The sequence below is a fragment of the Cetorhinus maximus genome, chromosome 9, assembly GCF_964194155.1.
Source record: "Cetorhinus maximus chromosome 9, sCetMax3.hap1.1, whole genome shotgun sequence".
NCBI lineage: Eukaryota > Metazoa > Chordata > Chondrichthyes > Lamniformes > Cetorhinidae > Cetorhinus > Cetorhinus maximus.
In genome coordinates, this window is record NC_135887.1 from 4,477,898 (window position 1) to 4,495,831 (window position 17,934).

The window sequence follows — 17,934 nt, forward strand, 5'->3', positions numbered from 1 at the left end:
GCTGGACGGGATCATCGCCAGACACGTCCTTGTGCAAAACCGATTCTCATAGGGTCCTCCGATACAATTGTCACCAGCCAGTCCCCTGCGACATACTTCCACCTAAAGAATCTTGCATATTGACTCCACAAATACTCAAGGGACTGCCCAGCTGCCACAAGGGAGAGAATAAACATCCAATGAGTTGGATTCAGTCAAATTCATATAGCTGAAACCCTCAGCATCATAACCATGGGCCTCATCATATTGCAAACAAACACTCACAACCTGCTCCCCTCACATGAACACCAATAACTATAAATGAGGGGCGCATGCCACCAAATTGTCCATAATTAACCCATGCCAACAATGCTGAGAGTTACACAACATCAGAATTCAAACCCTATACATGCTGGTGTGTTGTAGCATACATGCAGTTGAGGTATCTTGCGCATGCTGTGCCCATAACTGTGCAACAACAGCTTTGTGAAAGAACGTGCGCACCGTCCATCTGTCCAATGGTCCAGTTTCAGACATGGGCACCACATGCAACATTGCTGGCTTCCATATCCCTCTGCTTACTGCACAAAGCACATCCTGTAACATTTGGAATGCAAACGCAGCCAAAGTAGTGGACACAACAGGCCACCAATATTACCTGCACTCTCACCTTTATGTGGCCTGTCAAGCTGCAATGCCTACACCTAGGCCAATGTGTAACATTGCCCTGCGGGTGAATGCCTTGCACCCAGCGCTCATGCTTGAGATGCACTTGCTGCCCAGCTTCTGTTTGTGGAGTCTGATCATTGACCCTCCCTTAAAGTCAAGCTTAGGTGGACAATGAAAGGTACAAGGAGCATCCCAATGCCTGAGCTTTTGATCTTTGGAATTACATGTGATAGAGCAGAGAAGGAAGAATCCTCCAAAGCTTCACAAATCAGCCGACAACCTTGATCCTGTTGACGACATGGACCTCAGCGCGCCACCCTCATTATTACTGGTAACAGCTGCCTTCATAATTTTAACATTCATTTGAGTTCTCTAGTGCACAAACACACACTGAGTCATGCACAAGTGTAAGTAAATATATTAAAGAAGTGCTCAAAGGTGCTTACATACAATGTGAAAAGTGTAACGACGGTGAACCCATTAGTGCTCTAGGCGAGGCAGCACCCTTCGCTCTCACATACTCCGATGAAGTCTCCCTCATGTTGCCTCAGAGGAGGTGGAGGCAGACTCCTCAATTCTCTGTCTAACTGGCAGTAAGGAATGTGTGACCTGCCTCATCGTGCAGACACCCATTGGGGGCCTCCTCCAGACTGCGGCCTTTGTATTTCTGCATGGCAGCCATGGTCACTGGCTCCTGTGCAGCAGACGAGGGCTCTGGTGGAGGGGCTGGGGTGCTGGAGGAAGATGAGGGTGCTGAGAAGCTCTCAGTACCTTCACCCTCAGTGACCTCCACAGCCCTGGGTTGGCCTTCAGATGGGGTTGATGGGGCTGGCTGCTGGTGCACGGTAATCCTCCATTCCAGCGAGCACTGTGTCAAAGTGTGAGTGTCATGTTAAGGATGCACAGTCCTCATGTATTCCATGGATGTCAGCTCTCATACTCTGAGTGGACTGATCCAGGCTACTGATGGAGGTTTGCACCCTTTCCTGGCCAAGATGCTGCTCTTGCATCCACTCCGAGTGCTGCTGCCTGTGTCTCTCCATGAGATTGGCCAATCTCTCATGGTCAGAGCTCATGCGGTTGAGCCCTGGGGACAATGTGGAACTCATGATTGCGATGGAAACCTCCATTCACAGTCCTAGAGCTCCCACTGCTTCAAGAAACTCTGCCAGATATCCACACGTCTGCTGTGGAATGGACAAACACTGTACCCCAAAAGGTGACTCCTGAGGCTCTATGTTCCTGCCCACTGGAGCATCATCTTGACTTTCCTCCCTCCTCTGATGGGGACTGTGTACAGGTGTCTCTGACTCTGACACCTCGTCCTGCACTCGGTTGCAGTGACTTCCACCCTTTCGCCACAAACTCTACATGTGCATTAGATTTCCCCGGTGTACGTGTATCTGCGTTGACAGTGTGAGGGCTACTATGATGTAATGCTGCCTCCTCGACATCTTTTCCTTCTCTTGAAACCTGATGGATGATAGGATGATCTGGCCTGAAGATGGGAGTGGGGGAGGGGAGGGGGTTAGGGGGGCAGGAGGGGCAGTGTGGTGGCGGGTGGTAAGGGAGCAGCGGAGCAGTGCTGGTACCTGTGTGAGACTCAAAAGGAGTGATTTGGGTATAGCTCTTCACATTGTCAAAGCACTCTCTGATGCACACCATTGCCTTAACCTTGCCCACGCTGCCCAACAACACAACACCATCGCTGCCCTCCCTCTCACGCCAGCGTTTCATCGTGCTCAGTAAACTGAACCATTACCACCCCGTGTCAAAGTGAGTTCAACATTGCCTTTATCACCTGCTGACAGTGATTCACCATCACCAGCTGTTCCGGCATCCTGCCGATCCCCATCTGTTCCATGGGAAGGATGTGTCTCACCCAGCTGATCCACCCCAGTCCAGGCCATCTCTGTGGCACTCTTCACCCTTTTTGACTGCAACAACAACGTGAATTTATGTTAGCCTGATATATAGAGCAGGGAGGGATATTGCTCTTCACTGTATCTGTATATCACAGTGCTCATTCACATGTGTTCCTTGCACACCTACATGAGCTGCTTACACATACAAGCCTCAGTGCTGAAGCAGAGATTTTGGCCATGTTTCTCACCGCAGCTGCAGCGTATAGACATGGTCCTTCCTTTGGAGCTCTGTCTGGATTAGCCAAGTGACTCACCTTGCCGGACACAGCAGGTCATTGAACCTTTTCTTGCACTGAATCTATGAACGCCGGTGGTCTCCTGCTGTGCTCGCTGCAGCCGCAATTTGAATTTGAATGCCCCACTGCAGGGGCATTACAGCAGCCAGCAGATTAGAGGACTGGTGTCCTCTCTTGAACCTCTTCCACCAAAACATGAAGGTCCTGGTTAGAACAGCGTGGGGCAGCTGGACCCATCCCTTCTCTCACATTGTCTGTGTGTGACATTCCATGAATAAAAAAGAAAGGTTAAAAGGGTCATGAGCCATTCAGATTCCAGTGCTCTCATTTACTTTTGTGTGCTTACATGCACTAACCATTTTCAGTATATCATCAATGATTACTGGTAAGGTGTGGTGGAGAAATTGGCTCTGCACAAATGCTTGGTGCATGTATGTTGTAGCTGTCACTCCAAGGCAGAACGCTGTGCTCCGTGATCACTGACATCCCTACTGTTAGTCACACTGTTATGCTGTGACAGTGTGAGGGACCTGGTCAAGGATCAACAGTGTTGGCACATCCTGATAGATGAGTGGCAAGAGCGCAAATGGATGGGATTATGAGCATGGCACTGTTTATCATTCATAGACCCACTAAGTCTTGTCAGTTAACTACATGACTGCATAATGACTGTACCAGATAGTGGTGGGAAGACAATGCCATCTCCATGGCTGTGTCTTGAGTATCAAATCCATGTTTCCAGTGGTTGAGTAGAGTACACTTAAATTACGCGGCAACAATGACAATTCTCCTATAAGGAAAGCCCATGATGTGTCAGCTCTTTCAGGGTCAGCTAACAGTTGGATAACATTTACAGCTTGAACACTCACCTGACAAGGCAACAATGTCTCCTCCAAGGCACAAAGACTTCACAATTGGTGACCAACCTCTCAATGGGTCTTTGACAGCCTTCTTTCAATCTGTGCCCGAGTTGCTCAGCCTGCACCAGGCCCGCCTCCCACCTCTCACTACTGACGGGGTTGCCGCCGTGATTCCTATTCTAGACTGCCCTCCCCCCCGACCAGACTGAAATTGGAAGTTTAGGCAGTCATTTTTAAAGGTTGGGTTGTCAGAGCCGGGAATTCTCCCATCTCCCTGCAACCAACCAGAGCGCAAAAGTCTGGGCCTTGTGCGAAATGCCTCAGGTAATTGATTAGTGATAGGGTGAAGAACTTACTTCTTTGTGCACTTCCTGTCAACTCATTGTCGTTATAAATGCTTGTAAGGCCATGAAATGACTTATGTAAGCTTATCACACAACAATTATAACAAAAAGTGCTGGAAAAACTCAGCAGGTCTGACAGCATCTGTGGAGAGAAAGACAGAGTTAATGTTTCCAGTCCCTATGACTCCTCTCCAGAACTAAAGAGAAGTGAAAATGTGATGAAATATATACTGTTTAAGGGAGGTAGGACAGGTGAAGCTGGATAGAAGGCCAGCGATAGGTGGAGGCAAAGGAGAGATTGCTAAAGACGTCATAGACAAAAGGTCAAAGGGGTGTTGATGGTGGTGATACTGGCTAAAGGAGGTGCTAATGGTGATATTAAGAGTAGAAAGCAGAATGAGCAAGTGACAGATGGTCCTAGTGGGGCTGGGGGGAGGGGACAGTGTGGGAAAAAAGATCGAAATAGGCTAAAAGGTGGGAATAAAACAATGAATAAAAATGGAAATAAATTAAAAAGTAATAATAATAAAAAAAAGAGGTGGGAAAAAATTATATGTATAAAAAATAAAAATTTGAAATAGGGGGTCAAAAAGGGATGAGGATGAAGGAGTGAGTTCATGGTCTGAAGTTGTTGAGCTCAATATTAAGTCCGGAAGGCTGTAAAGTGCCTAGTCGGAAGATGAGGTGCTGTTCCTCCAGTTTGCGTTGAGCTTCACTGGAACATTGGGACAGGCCAAGGATGGACATGTGGGCATGAGAGCAGGGTGGAGTGTTGAAATGGCAAGCGACAGGGAGGTCTGGGTAATGCTTGCGGACAGACCGAAGGTGTTCCGCAAAGCGGTCACCCAGTCTGCGTTTGGTCTCTCCAATGTAGAGGTGACAGGGCCCTCAACCGTGTCTGACCCATCTCCCTCGCCTCTGCCCTCACACCTTCCTCTCCCTCCCAGAACCATGTCCCCCAAGTCCTCACTTTTCATCCCACCAGCCTCCGCATTCAAAGGATCATCCTCCGCCATTTTTGCCAACTCCAGCATGATGCCACCACCAAACACATCTTCCCTTCACCCCCACCCTGTCGACATTCCGTAGGGATTGTTCCCTCTTGGACACACTGGTCCACTCCTCCATCACCCCCAACACCTCAACCCCCTCCCACGGCACCTTCCCATACAACCACAGAAGATGCAACACCTGCCCCTTTAGTTCCCCCCTCCTCACCGTCTAAGGACCCAAACACTCCTTTCAAGTGAAGCAGCATTTCACTTGCACTTCCCTCAATTTGGTCTACTGCATTCGTTGCTCCCAATGCGGTCTCCTCTAGCCTATTTAGCCTATTTCGATTTTTTTCCCCACACCGTTCCCTCCCCCACCCCACCCCCACTAGGGCTATCTGTCACTTGCTCATCCTGCTTTCCACTCTTAGGGCTGAATTTTCCCCACCGTCGGTGGGGAGGTTGATGGGCGGGTGCGCTTCTGATCGGCGCCCCTGATCGGAGGTGCGGCACCATTTTATGTGGGTGGGCCAATTAAGGCCCGCCCAGCGTGACGTCTGCACGGAAGCGCTATGCGGTCCCTGTGCTGGGGGGGGGGAATGCCTAAAATCGAGAGTGCGCTCTTTCGCACAAGTGCATTAAAGAGCGCACTCATCTCCCTGAGGCTAAGTGCTGCCTCAGGGAGATCACCATTACTTTCAAAAATATCAAAAATAGAAAAAAAAAAATTCCCTTACATGTCCCCTCATGTGACAATGTCACATGACTTGGGACATGTTCATAATTTCCAAAAAAGCTTTATTAAAAATTTTAAAACCCTACATGAAACCTCATCCTGCCCGTGGAAGAGGTTTCATGTTTTCTCTAATTCCCGCCGGGGCTCCTGGCCTGCCCGCTGACCTTAAGGTTGGACGGGCAGGTCCACTAATTACTTTAATTGCTCTCCCAATGGCCTCAATTGGCCGTTGACAGGTCAGCGGGCGCACAGCTAATTTTGCTGCGTCCCCACCTTCCTGAAAATTTAAATGGGGCGGGATGACATCGGGAGTTCCGCCTGACATCACCACGCATCATTTTACGTGTCAGCGCGCAGGCCCCACCCTGCTCGCCGACGGTAAAATCCAGCCTTAATGTCACCATTAGCATCTCCTTTAGCCAGCATCCTCACCACCAACACCACTTCAACCTTTTGTTCATGACACCTTTTGCAATCTCTCCTTTGCCTCCACCTATCGCTGGCCTTCTATCCAGCCTCACCTGCCCCAGCCCCAGCCCCAGCCCCAGCCCCTTTAAACAGTATATATTTCGTCATATTTTTACTTATCTTTAGTTCTGAAGAAGAGTCATACGGACTGGAAATGTTAACTCTGTCTTTCTCTCTCCACAGATGCAGTCAGACCTGCTGAGTTTTTCCAGCACTTGTTGTTTTTGTTTCATATTTCCAGCATCTGCAGTATTTTGCCTTTATCACACCATCATTATTCCCTCCTACCAGTGAGGGCACTGCAATACCACCAGTGATGAGAGGATGTACTACAGGTTTGTACAGAAAGTTCTTATTATAAATTTGGTATAGAAATTTATAATGAAAATAAAAAAATGAGGACATATATATGGCTTTAAAATGGAGACTAATTTATGTCTGCATGCCCTAGTCCAATTATTTCTCATCTTCTAACCTTGCTTCACCTCAAGACTATACTTGGTCTTGATTTCCCGTGAGTAACACCATGGCAGATAAACTAATAATTAAAATAAAACACTAATTATTCTCTGCCCCAGTGGAACAAAATATTATTAGATAAATAATAATAAGGAAGATAAATCTTATCCAAAGAAAGCAGCATATAGCAATAAAAACTTTCTCTTAAACATAAAAGAAAAGTAAACTTGAATGAATTGGCCAGGATTGTAATTGTACAAATTGTGTTTTGGTGATTTAAAAAAAAAATTCTGCAGTTTGTTTAATAGAAATGATCAATGTTAATGATTCTCTGTGACAGGCCATCAATCAGTGCATGTTGTGCTGGCCTAGCCATGTCTAAGGTGATTAAGTTACACAGGTATTGTTACAATAGGTGTACAGTATATTATGGTAAGATAAAGATAGTTGCAGTCATAGCCTACATTTGTTCTCTCACACTTCACATGAAGTAAATTTTATTAGCATTGGCCCAGTCTCCTCTCTAAAGTCATTATCGTGTTGGTTATTAAATGAATATGGTGGCAACTCCCTGCCTTCTACACAAGATCATATGGTCACTACAGACCACAAAACGTTTTTTGCTAGCAGAGACATTATCTTCCGCTTGTTATTAATTTAGCTATTTATATATTTAATCTGAGCACATTTTTATAACGAAATGTCAAAATAAATAAAAGCAGGCAAGATATGGCAGTATGTACTCAATGACTAGCCATGGGTAATATAGATGTATAGAGCTTATCTAGTTTGGATGTGGTTGCAGAACTACATGTCACGAGTTTAAAATTAACAAGCCTCAAGCAAGACTGGATGTTAGAATTTATTAGTTGGAGATATGTGGGATAGACTCTAGCAAAAGCTGCTAATGCTGTGTCTATTAACTCCTTTATAACAGAGCTGAACAAATATCTGGTTAAGAATGGGATTGAGGGCTGTAAGGATAAGTATAGACAGGACTAATCAGATACTCTTTCGAACATGATGGTCCCTGAACTGTTGGGACCAAATAGGTGTCAACTGTGGAATGAAAGTGGTCAGAGATGAATAATGTAGGTTGTAATGCTAGATTAAAAGGGCCCGAAGTTCCTCTTTTAACACACAACAGGAGAATGCCTGTTGTCCTCCATAATAACTTGCTAATGACAGTTAATAACTCACAAATGAAATTGTGGAATATGTGGCTTCAAAGCATGCTGTGATTTCTGAGAATTTGATTTCACCAGCGGATTGCAGATCACGTACAAAAACAGAAAATCGTCTTAGAGCTAAGCATGTTTATGTTGGAGGTCAGGGTGAAATTTCACAGAAGTTTAGCACCTTGGATGTTTTACCTCTGGCTTATCTGCCTCCCTTGGAAAGCAAATGGATCTGAGTGCCTGACAAGGACATATTAAACTTGGCCTACTCAAGAACTTAGCTGGTTGGGCTGACCTGCTTTTACTCATTCTTCTTAGTCCCCCTCGAGCCCAAAATGCTGCATTCCTCCAATTCTGGCCCCGATTTCCTTTACCTTAAAATTGGTGGCCATGTCTTCAGCTGTCTAGATCTTAAGCTCTGTAAATCCCTGCCTAGATCTCGCTGCCTCAATAATTCTCATTACTCCTTTAAGACACTTCTTCAAACCTCCCTATTTGACCAAGCTTATGATGTCCTGCCCTAATTTCTCCTTATGTGGCTTGGTGTCACATTTTAGTTGATAATGGTCCTACCAAGCGCCTTGGGATGCTTATTCTATGTTAAAGATGCTATGTGAATAGTTATTGCTATATACCATTCATATTTTCTCCCTTCCTTTCTTGAGGGTGCCGATACCTGCTGGATTATCAGCCAGTGCTGCACAGAGGATGGGTTGTACATGAGACTTTCTTGGCCTCCATGGCTCAGAACTACAATAAACAGTGTCTTTAAAATGTTAGGGTAGCTATTGTATTTTAAGCCCAGGGATTGTTGCATTTTCCTATGTTCATTAAACTAAACACATTCTTATATGTATTATCCAAGTCCTATAAGCCTTTGACAAGCCAAGTCCATACTCATTAACTGTACCATCCTATCATAATAGAGCCATAATGCGTTGTACTCTCCAGCAGGGAAACCAAATTGATGGTGTATGTTAGCCTTAGCTGATCTTGTGAATAATGATTAGGGGCAGCTTTAACCACTTTATGACCAGATTATTATCCTAGAATGTTGCTGCTGGAATGGTGGAAATAGTTCAACCTCTTGTACTCTGAAGAAGGCAAGTACATTTTCTAACAAACTTTTTAAAAAATTATTTCAAGAATGCCACAAGCGCAGGAATGTTACATTAAGTCTGTCCCTCACTGAATGAATTTGACTGGGACAATCACAGAATTGTTACATAACAGAAGGAGGCCATTTGGCCCATCGTGTCTGTGCCGGCACTGCGTGTGAGCATTTTACCTATTGCCATTGCCTGCCTTTTGCCCTGCACGTTCTTTCTTTTCAGATAACAATCCAATTCCCTCTTGAATGTCTCAATTGAACCTGTCTCCACCACACGCTCCGGCAGTGCATTCCACTTCCTAACCACTCACTGCATGAAAAATGTTTTTCATCATGTCGCCATTGCTTCTTTTCCAATTACCTTAAATCTGTGCCCTCTTGTTCTCAATCTTCCAATGGGAACAGTTTTTCCCTTTCTACTCTGTCTCAACACCTCATGATTTTGAATACCTCTATCAACTCTCCTCTCAATCTTCTCCTCTGCAAGGAAAACATTCCCAATTTCTCCTGCCTACTCATGTAACTGATGTTCCTCGTCCCTGGGACCATTCTTGTGAATATTTTCTGCACTTGCTGTAATGCCTTCATAACTTTCTTAAAGTACAGCGACCAGAACTGGACACAATACATCAATTGAGGCTGAACCAGTGTTCTATACAAGTTTCCCGTAACTTCCTTGCTTTTATCTGTCTCTATTAATAAAGCCTAGGATACTTTTTGCTTTATTAGCTTCTCTCTCAACCTGTCCTGTCACCTTCAATGATTTATGCACATATACACCCAGGTCCCTTTGCCTTGCAGCCACTTTAGGACTGTACCCTTTATTTTATATTGTCTCTCCACGTTCTTCCTACCAAATTGAATCATTTCACACTTCGCTGTATTAAATTTCATCTGCCACATGTCCACCCATTCCACCAACCTGTCTATGTCCTTATGAAGTTCTACACTATTAACCTCACTGTTCACAATGCTTCCAGGTTTCATATCGTCCACATATTTTGAAATTGTGCCCTGTACATCAATATATAACAGGAAGAGCAAAGTTCCCAACAGCGCCCACTGGTGAACTTCACTATAGACCTTCCTCCAGTCTGAAAAACATCCATTAACCACTACTCTGTTTCCTGTCACTACTTTCCCTTTTTTTCCATGGGCTATAACTTTACCCACAAGTCCGTTGAGTGGCACTTTATCAGATGCCTTTTGCAAGTCCAAGCACACCGCATCAACAGCATTATCCTCAACAACCATCTCTGTTACCTCATTAGTAAAATCCAGCAAATTATTTAAACATGATTTAACAAATCTGCTCTGGCTTTCCTTAATTAACCTGCGTTTGCCCAAGTTATTATTAATTATTATCCCACATTATTATTTCTAGAAGATTCCCACCACTGAGGTTAAACTGACTGGCCACTAGTTGTTGAGCTTATCTTCACACCTCTTTTCAACAAAATCTTCTGGCACCATCCCTGAGTCTAAGGAAGACTGGAAAATTATGGCCAGCACCTCTAGAATTTCCGATCTCTCTTCCCTCAGCATCTTTAGGTGCATCTCACCCAGTCCTGGTGCCTTACCAACTCTAAGTGTAGGCAAGTACAGCCATACAAGTTCTCCCAGAAGTTTCTCCAGGAATTTGAGTTATGTGACCTTCCAATTATCCATAAGGTATCATTCCAACACTTGTCCTAACTTTTAAATCTTGTTGTTTCAGCACCACCTATGGAGTTTTGTAAGATTTTGTTAATACTCGGTTTGGCGTAACATGTTAAGATTTTACCTTAGCCATTTTAAAAAATAGTCCAGTTTGAATTTCTGGCTGCTGGTTGAGACAATTCACGGTTAAAGCAGCCCGAAAACAGGAAATCAGCTGCGTGCAAGAATTATGAAATGACATTGCGGGTGCCTGCTAGCCTGAGAAGCTACTGCATTCCCTTTGTTTTAAACATCATCACAATTCAATGCCTCTCTGCCAGCTTTAAAGGGATAAGGAAAAGTTTTGAACTCAACATGGCTTCTTTATCTTGATAGTTCCTCAAGATAGTGTCCTCGGCCCAACCATCTTCAGCTGTTTCATCAATGACCTTCCTTCCATCACAAGGTCAGAAGTGGGGATGTTTGCTGATGATTGCACAATGTTCAGTGCCATTTCTCAGGTACTGAAGCAGTCCATGTCCAAATGCAGCAAGACCCAGATAATATCCAGGCTTGGGCTGACATCTGGCAAGTAACATTTGAGCCACACAAGTGCCAGGCAATGACCTTCTCCAACAAGGGAGAATCTAAACATCGTCCTTGACATTCAATGGCATTACCATTGCTGAATTGCCATTGCATTACCATCAACATCCTGGGGATTATCACTGACCAGAAACTGAACTGGACTAGCCATATAAGTACTGTGGTTACAAGAGCAGGTCAGAGGCTAGGAATCATGTGGTGAGTAACTCACCTCCTGACTCCCCAGAACCTCTCCACCATCTACAAGGCACAAGTCAGGAGTGTGATGGAATATTCTCCACTTGCCTGAATGAGTGCAGCTCCAACAACACTCAAGAAGTTTGACACAGTCCAGGACAAAGCAGCCTGTTTGATTGGCACCCCATCCACAAACATTCACTCCCTCCACCACCGATGCACAATAGCAACATTGGATATCATCTGCAAGATGCACTGCAGGAACTCACCAACGCTCTTTAGACAGCACCTTCCAAACCCATGACTGCTACTATCTAAAAGGACAAAGGTGGCAGATGCATGGGAACACCATCACTTGGAAGTTCCCCTCCAAGCCCCACACCATCCTGACTTGGAAATATATCGCCATTCCTTCACTGTCACTGGGTCAAAATCCTAGAACTCCCTCCTTAACAGCACTGTGGGTGTACCTACACCACATGGACTGCAGCGGTTCAAGAAGGAAACTCAGCATCACCTTCTCAAGGGGCAATTAGGGATGGGCAATAAATACTGCCCTAGCCAGTGATGCCCACATCCCATGAGTGAACTAAAAAAAATTGTTAACCAAGAACGATGGGCTGAATTTTACGTGCCCCCACTGGACGTGTTCCCTGCGGGGTTGGGGGCGGAGGGGTGCATAAAATGGGGTGGATACCCATCCCATCAGCTTCCTGCTCACCCACGAGCTCACCCTCGTAATATGGGGGATGGGGGTGTGGGCACCAAAATCGACAGCCCACATGCCATATTTAAATGAGCAAGTAAGGGTCAATTAAGCTTGTTATCAGGCCAATTGACCTTGATAATACGCTGCCCACACCATAAAACGTTTGACATGGGCAGCAGGGTGGGAGCGGGAAGCCCAATTTTTATCTCAAGTGCTTAAAGGGTGGGAAGGAAGCGGGGGGGCGGGGGGTGGGGGGGCACTCTTCAGGGGCTGCCCTTTGCCAATTGTGGGGTGGCCCCCAACTTAGGTTGAACCCTTGCTCCTTCCTACTCCCTCCTCCTCCCACTGCCCCTCTCCCTAACCTACCCAAACCTTGCCGGACAAAGGCCCCAGAGTTACCTGCTCTGGGGATGCAAGACCTTGGAGTCCTTTCTTCTCCTGCAGTGCTGGCCGCAGCCACTGACGCCTTCCTGGTGCTGCTGGGATGGATGGAGCTGCCGGCCAATCGGATTGGGAGGCAGCTCCAGAGGGCGGGAAGGGTGGAAGTTCCACTCAGCCCTCATTAGTCCACCCCGCAGTGCTTTATGGCTGTGGAGCGCTTCAATGTGGAGCGTGTTCTATTATGCAGCCCCATGTCTTTGAATTAGACTTAGGTTGAGTTCAAACTGACATGCGCCCAAATAGGTCCAATCCTTCTCCATATGAAGTCTATAGATCAGAAATACCATTGGACAGATCCTTTGCCTTCAGTAATAAAAACAGAAAATGCTGGAAAAACTCAGCAGGTCTGGCAGTATCTGTGGAGAGAGAAACAAAGTTAACGTTTTCAGTCTGTATGACTCTTCTTCAGAGTTTCTTTGTCTTCAGTGCTCATCTCAAAATTAGATCAAATCACTTTAGACCCCAGGGAGCTCGATATAACTTTTGGAGTGACTGCACATTTCCTTATGGTTAATATTATGCAGGTTTTGGAAATACAAAGAAATGCTGATGAAGATTATTATGGAGCATTAGCTCCATAGTCAACACCTTGTTATATATTTCAAGCATTTTTGTGAAGTTGTTGCGACCACTTGAAAGGAAACTGGTTGAGGGAGTTTTTTTTAGGAAGTCTGAGCAAATCTTTAAAACCATCCAAAGAATAGGTCAACTGTGGACGTCTCTGGAAAAAGGAGATTCCCTTAGCATTCAAAGAGACTTCTGTATTGAGCTTTTGAATAAAAAATTAAGAATTGTAACATGTAGGTGTTGGGATCCAAAGTTCCTTCTCAGAAACTCTCTTGTCTCGGGGAGATGGCAGGTGAGGCTTGTCCTTTCCCCAGGAACTTTCCTCCTTGGTACTCTTATAAATTCAGATCTTGGCAATCAGGAAAGAACTAACATAAATCCTCACGTGGTTAGTTTGCTCATAACTAAACTGTCTTTTACTCGCAGAGCTGGTAATCGAATGCCATGGTGTGAGGGAGATTTGAGCTGACTCTGCAATGATCTTGGCCGAATTTCTTGGGGTGGGAAGAGCTGATTATTTACACAGCGCAGGCTCCCTGAAAATCTCTGTCCACAAGTGAGTACCTACCATGGCTAAGGAAGATGATAAAGTGCTCCTAAAGCAGAGCACCCACTTTGGCACCAGATGAGATGGCAGATACAATTGAATGGGCAGAAGAGCGTTTCAGTACATTGCATTTTGCATTGAAGGCCTTGCTTGGACTGAGGCCTTCACCAGTTGTAGTTCTGGTGCCATTATAGAAGGAGAAGAGGCCCTCACCCTCCAATCAGTGAAGAAAGGGGCTTCCTGCTCCTACCTCAAGGATTGCCCCATGGACAGAAGGCAGGGAAATTGAGTAGTTTTACACACGGCGATGACCTTCCTATCTGGGGGGCAGAGCAAGGATAATAGAGGTGAGGTAGAATGTGGCAGCAAGCAATAGCGTCTGATTTTGCCTGTGCTTCCCACTGCTATCCAACCTAACTTGTGGTGGAATAATGGAGTAGAATCTTAAGCCTACGTCTTAGAATGAGAACTAAATTTGGCTCACTTTATATCAATGGTGGTTTGGCTCTTTAGAGAAACAGACTATAAAGTTAAATCTCTGGTGCTAGATACACCTGGCATCCACAACGTTTTCCAACCTAAATAATAAATAGTTGATGTTTAGAAATAATCACACTGCAGCTTTCCCATGATCCAGATCGAGAAGCTGCCTAAAGGAAATTTGTTATGTGCTGCAATTCATTGAATTAATGTAAATGAGACCTGGCCACAAAAAATAGCTCCTTCAAGTTGGCACAGTGTACACTGCCCATCTAGCAGGTGTTCAAACTTAAAATTGTGTCCCATGGGTTTCTATAGTATTATAAGGACTATTCAACATACACCTTGTCACAAGTATTCATCCACATATTTTGGAGGGGGGAGGTTTGTCTTCTGCACATTAATTGTATTTTTCATGAGAGTGTGTGTCATAAAAAGGTGCACTATTGCTTGACCTAGAAAATCCAAACACAGGTTTAGGTGTTAGGTGAAATAATCATCAAGCTATCTGATCAAGGAGAGAAATTCATATTGCAAATGTCAGTTTTTGCAAGGACATCAAACAAATGGAAACAGAAAGTGGTCAGTGCTTCAGTGGTGATCAAAAAAGAGTGATTGAAAGGCACCACTGATAATCCTTAAATTTAAGTTGAATGAAGAAATGGACAGCCTCATAAATGTGGATTAGGCTAAAGAAGAGTCAGGGTCATTGCTTCAGATGCCAGCATTAAAATAGACAAGACAAACCACCAGTAATATGTTAGGATTCAAGAGTACAGCAGATGTCAAGGTTTGTAGTACAGTCACATGAGCGATTCGGAAGATTTAACTCTTACTCTTGTAAACCCAGTTTCTTTTGATTGTCATTTGTACATCCATTTTAAGATGACCCTCTTGTTTAAGTACCTCCAGAGAGATACTTATCCCATTTAAATAAAACTCCAGAGGAAAATGTAGATTTTTTTTCTATTTGTCCTCAGGCTCCAGCTGTCTTATTCAAAGTAATTAACCTTATTTTGCCCAAAATTTAAAAAAAAAACTACTTTTTAACTTCAGAACTGACAGCAGTAAGTCATATCCCTGGGCTTGTAATGGATCACAATTTAATCAAAATTCAGCCATCGGATTCCAGAGTCAAATCATCTTTTAATTGGGAACTATATTCTGTTTAATAGTTTTGTAATTTACGGACTCTTAATCGTTTTACCACAGGGATCTAGTCTATTTTTTCCCACAATCTATTATTCCCCTGAGCTTGACAGGGACATTGTCAAACCTCTTTTCCCCTCCTCTTATGTTCTACCTTTAGTTCGGGTTGTTGCTATCTGAAGGAGATTTATATATAATACTCTTGCTCTCATGCCTTTCCATATATCATGCAGGATGCCTGAAGTTTCTAATTTATCAGGTGAGCAGTGGTCACAAAGTTGAGAATAAATTGGGATTTGGCAAAGGTTTCTTTCTGACATCCAAACAGCATCATAAATGCATATCTACAGATTGAGACTGATATGTTTATGTTTGCATTCTTCCAATAAAGTTTTAATTGTGATACCAGACTGGAGACTTTAGCGTGCTGATATTGCGACTTTATTTCTCTATTCTCAAAGCTGTAGGGTGGTGAAAATGATACGTTCTACCTTCATTGCTCTGTGGGACAACTTGTTGTGAGCCTTTTCCACAGGGTAATCTAGGCCAATCATAAACTTTAACTACCATTACCCCCCCTCCAAGCCATCATTTGGACAGATGGCAACCCTTCCAATCATCCACCATTACCCTTCCCGCTCTCCCCACAGTATGTTGCTTTATTCTCCTGCAAGATGCAGTGAAACAAAACCCACATTGAAAACACGGTCTGCAACAGCACTGTGGTGCAAACCAGAGGAGGAAGTTCCCTGCCAGTTACAATCCACCTGACTCCCACTGCACTGCATCTGTTTGTTCTGAAAACTAAACAAAAACTGCAATTCTCTGTAAACATTAAAAAGAAATAATTGGAGGCTGGGTGTTTTGTTGTAGGGTTCGGCAGGCCTGAAGAAGCCTTCGTAGTCATACGTAGGTTAACTGTAAATCTTTATTGACTTGTAGAACTATTTGCAAAATATACAGTAAAGGGTACAAGCTAGGTTCTCCATGCTTGCTGGTACACACGGCTCTGTCCAACACCCGACTGACCCTGGGTGCAGGTCATGTGCTCTCTTACATCACTGAGTGGGCGGTACTGTACTCAGTCCCACATTAACCCTATATGTGCCATTATACAACTTGTTCTACCACTGTGCCCTGGCCACCAATAGCAAAAGAAGAAAATACCACCTATAAAAACTTGAATTTATAGAGCGCCGTTAATGTAGTGAAATGTTCCAAGGTGCTTTGCAGGAGTGGAATCAGACAAAAATTGAGAACTTGAAATGAAAATGAGGGGGAACTTGCTTTTCTTGGTAATGAGCACTCAGGCAATAGGCCACAGTTTTTGAGCGTGTGGCTTTGTCACTGCATTGTTAATTACAAGATTTAGAAAAAAACATTCTCCCACCTTCTTAAGTCGCGCGAGTCCATGTTCAGTTAATATTTGATCTATGGGTTACAGGTGAGCAAAAATCCAGTCACTCGCTAACATGTGTTTAGAGATTTCCCCGTACCCCCCTCTGCTTCTGGAAGAGCCCAGCTTTGCAAGGAATCTGTTTGGTGCCTGCAATCCCCTAATATCTCACCCAGAGACCAATCTTCATGTTTGTGCCTGGACAATGAGTGTCCACAAGATAGTCGAGGATATCACGATCAAGCCTTGCCCTTACTCAGTATCCAAACTTGCACATTTTCTAGCAGGGGTAAGTGGATAGCAAGCAGAAGTTGTACCTTAACTGAGGGCTTACCACTACCTCCCATGGTCCAGGAGAGCTGAGCTCATTCATATTGCTCTAACCTCTGACCCAGCTGAGATCCACTAACTCAATTGTTCCAATTCTCGTAGAGAACGATAAAAAATATTGAATTTTACGGTGACTGACTCCAAGGATCAACATGACAGGATTTTAAGTTTTAAGGCTTTTACTGTAATAAACACACTGAAATCAATTTAGAATAACAAAAAACTTAGCAGGCAACTAATACACTAAACTACAGAAAAAGGTATTCCTGATCACTTTCTAATACAGCCCCCAAAAACCCAATGCCAAGTTTATACATTACACCGCACTCTCCACAGTGATGTAGTCTTCTGATTAAAGTCCAGAGCTCCGCTGGCTTTAACGGGATCTCTTCTCCCTGCTTCAAGAGGATGAACCTTCCAGTGTCCTTTTAAACAAAGTCCACTTCACTCAACCTGTTGAGCATAATTGATGGAGTTCACATTGCACGATATCCTCTGGTGATTCCATGGTCATTAACTCTCCACAATCCTCGTCTCCTCTAACATGGGGCAGAATTTTCCATTCCAGAGACTAAGTGTGGTGGTGGAAGTGAAAGTCTGGATGACTTCTGCTGCAGAGCGGGGCTGGACATGTGCGATCCTGCGCTGTTCAGGTCATTAATTATGCAGCCACGATTGAATCTCGTGGTGAGAGGGGCAGGAAGTGGTCTGCTCCACCCCGCCGACACCTCATAGGCTCCAACATCTGGTCGCCACATTTGAATGGCACCTGGGCAGCCATTGACTCTTGCACACTGTTCCTTGACTCTCCCTGCCTCCACCTCCCGTTCCCGCACCCCCCCTACCCCAGGCCCAGCCTCGGTCTCAGCCCTCCCCTGTGCCTAGCCTTGGCACAGATTGTGTGACAGGCAGCTCTCAGTGACGGTGTGAAAGGAAA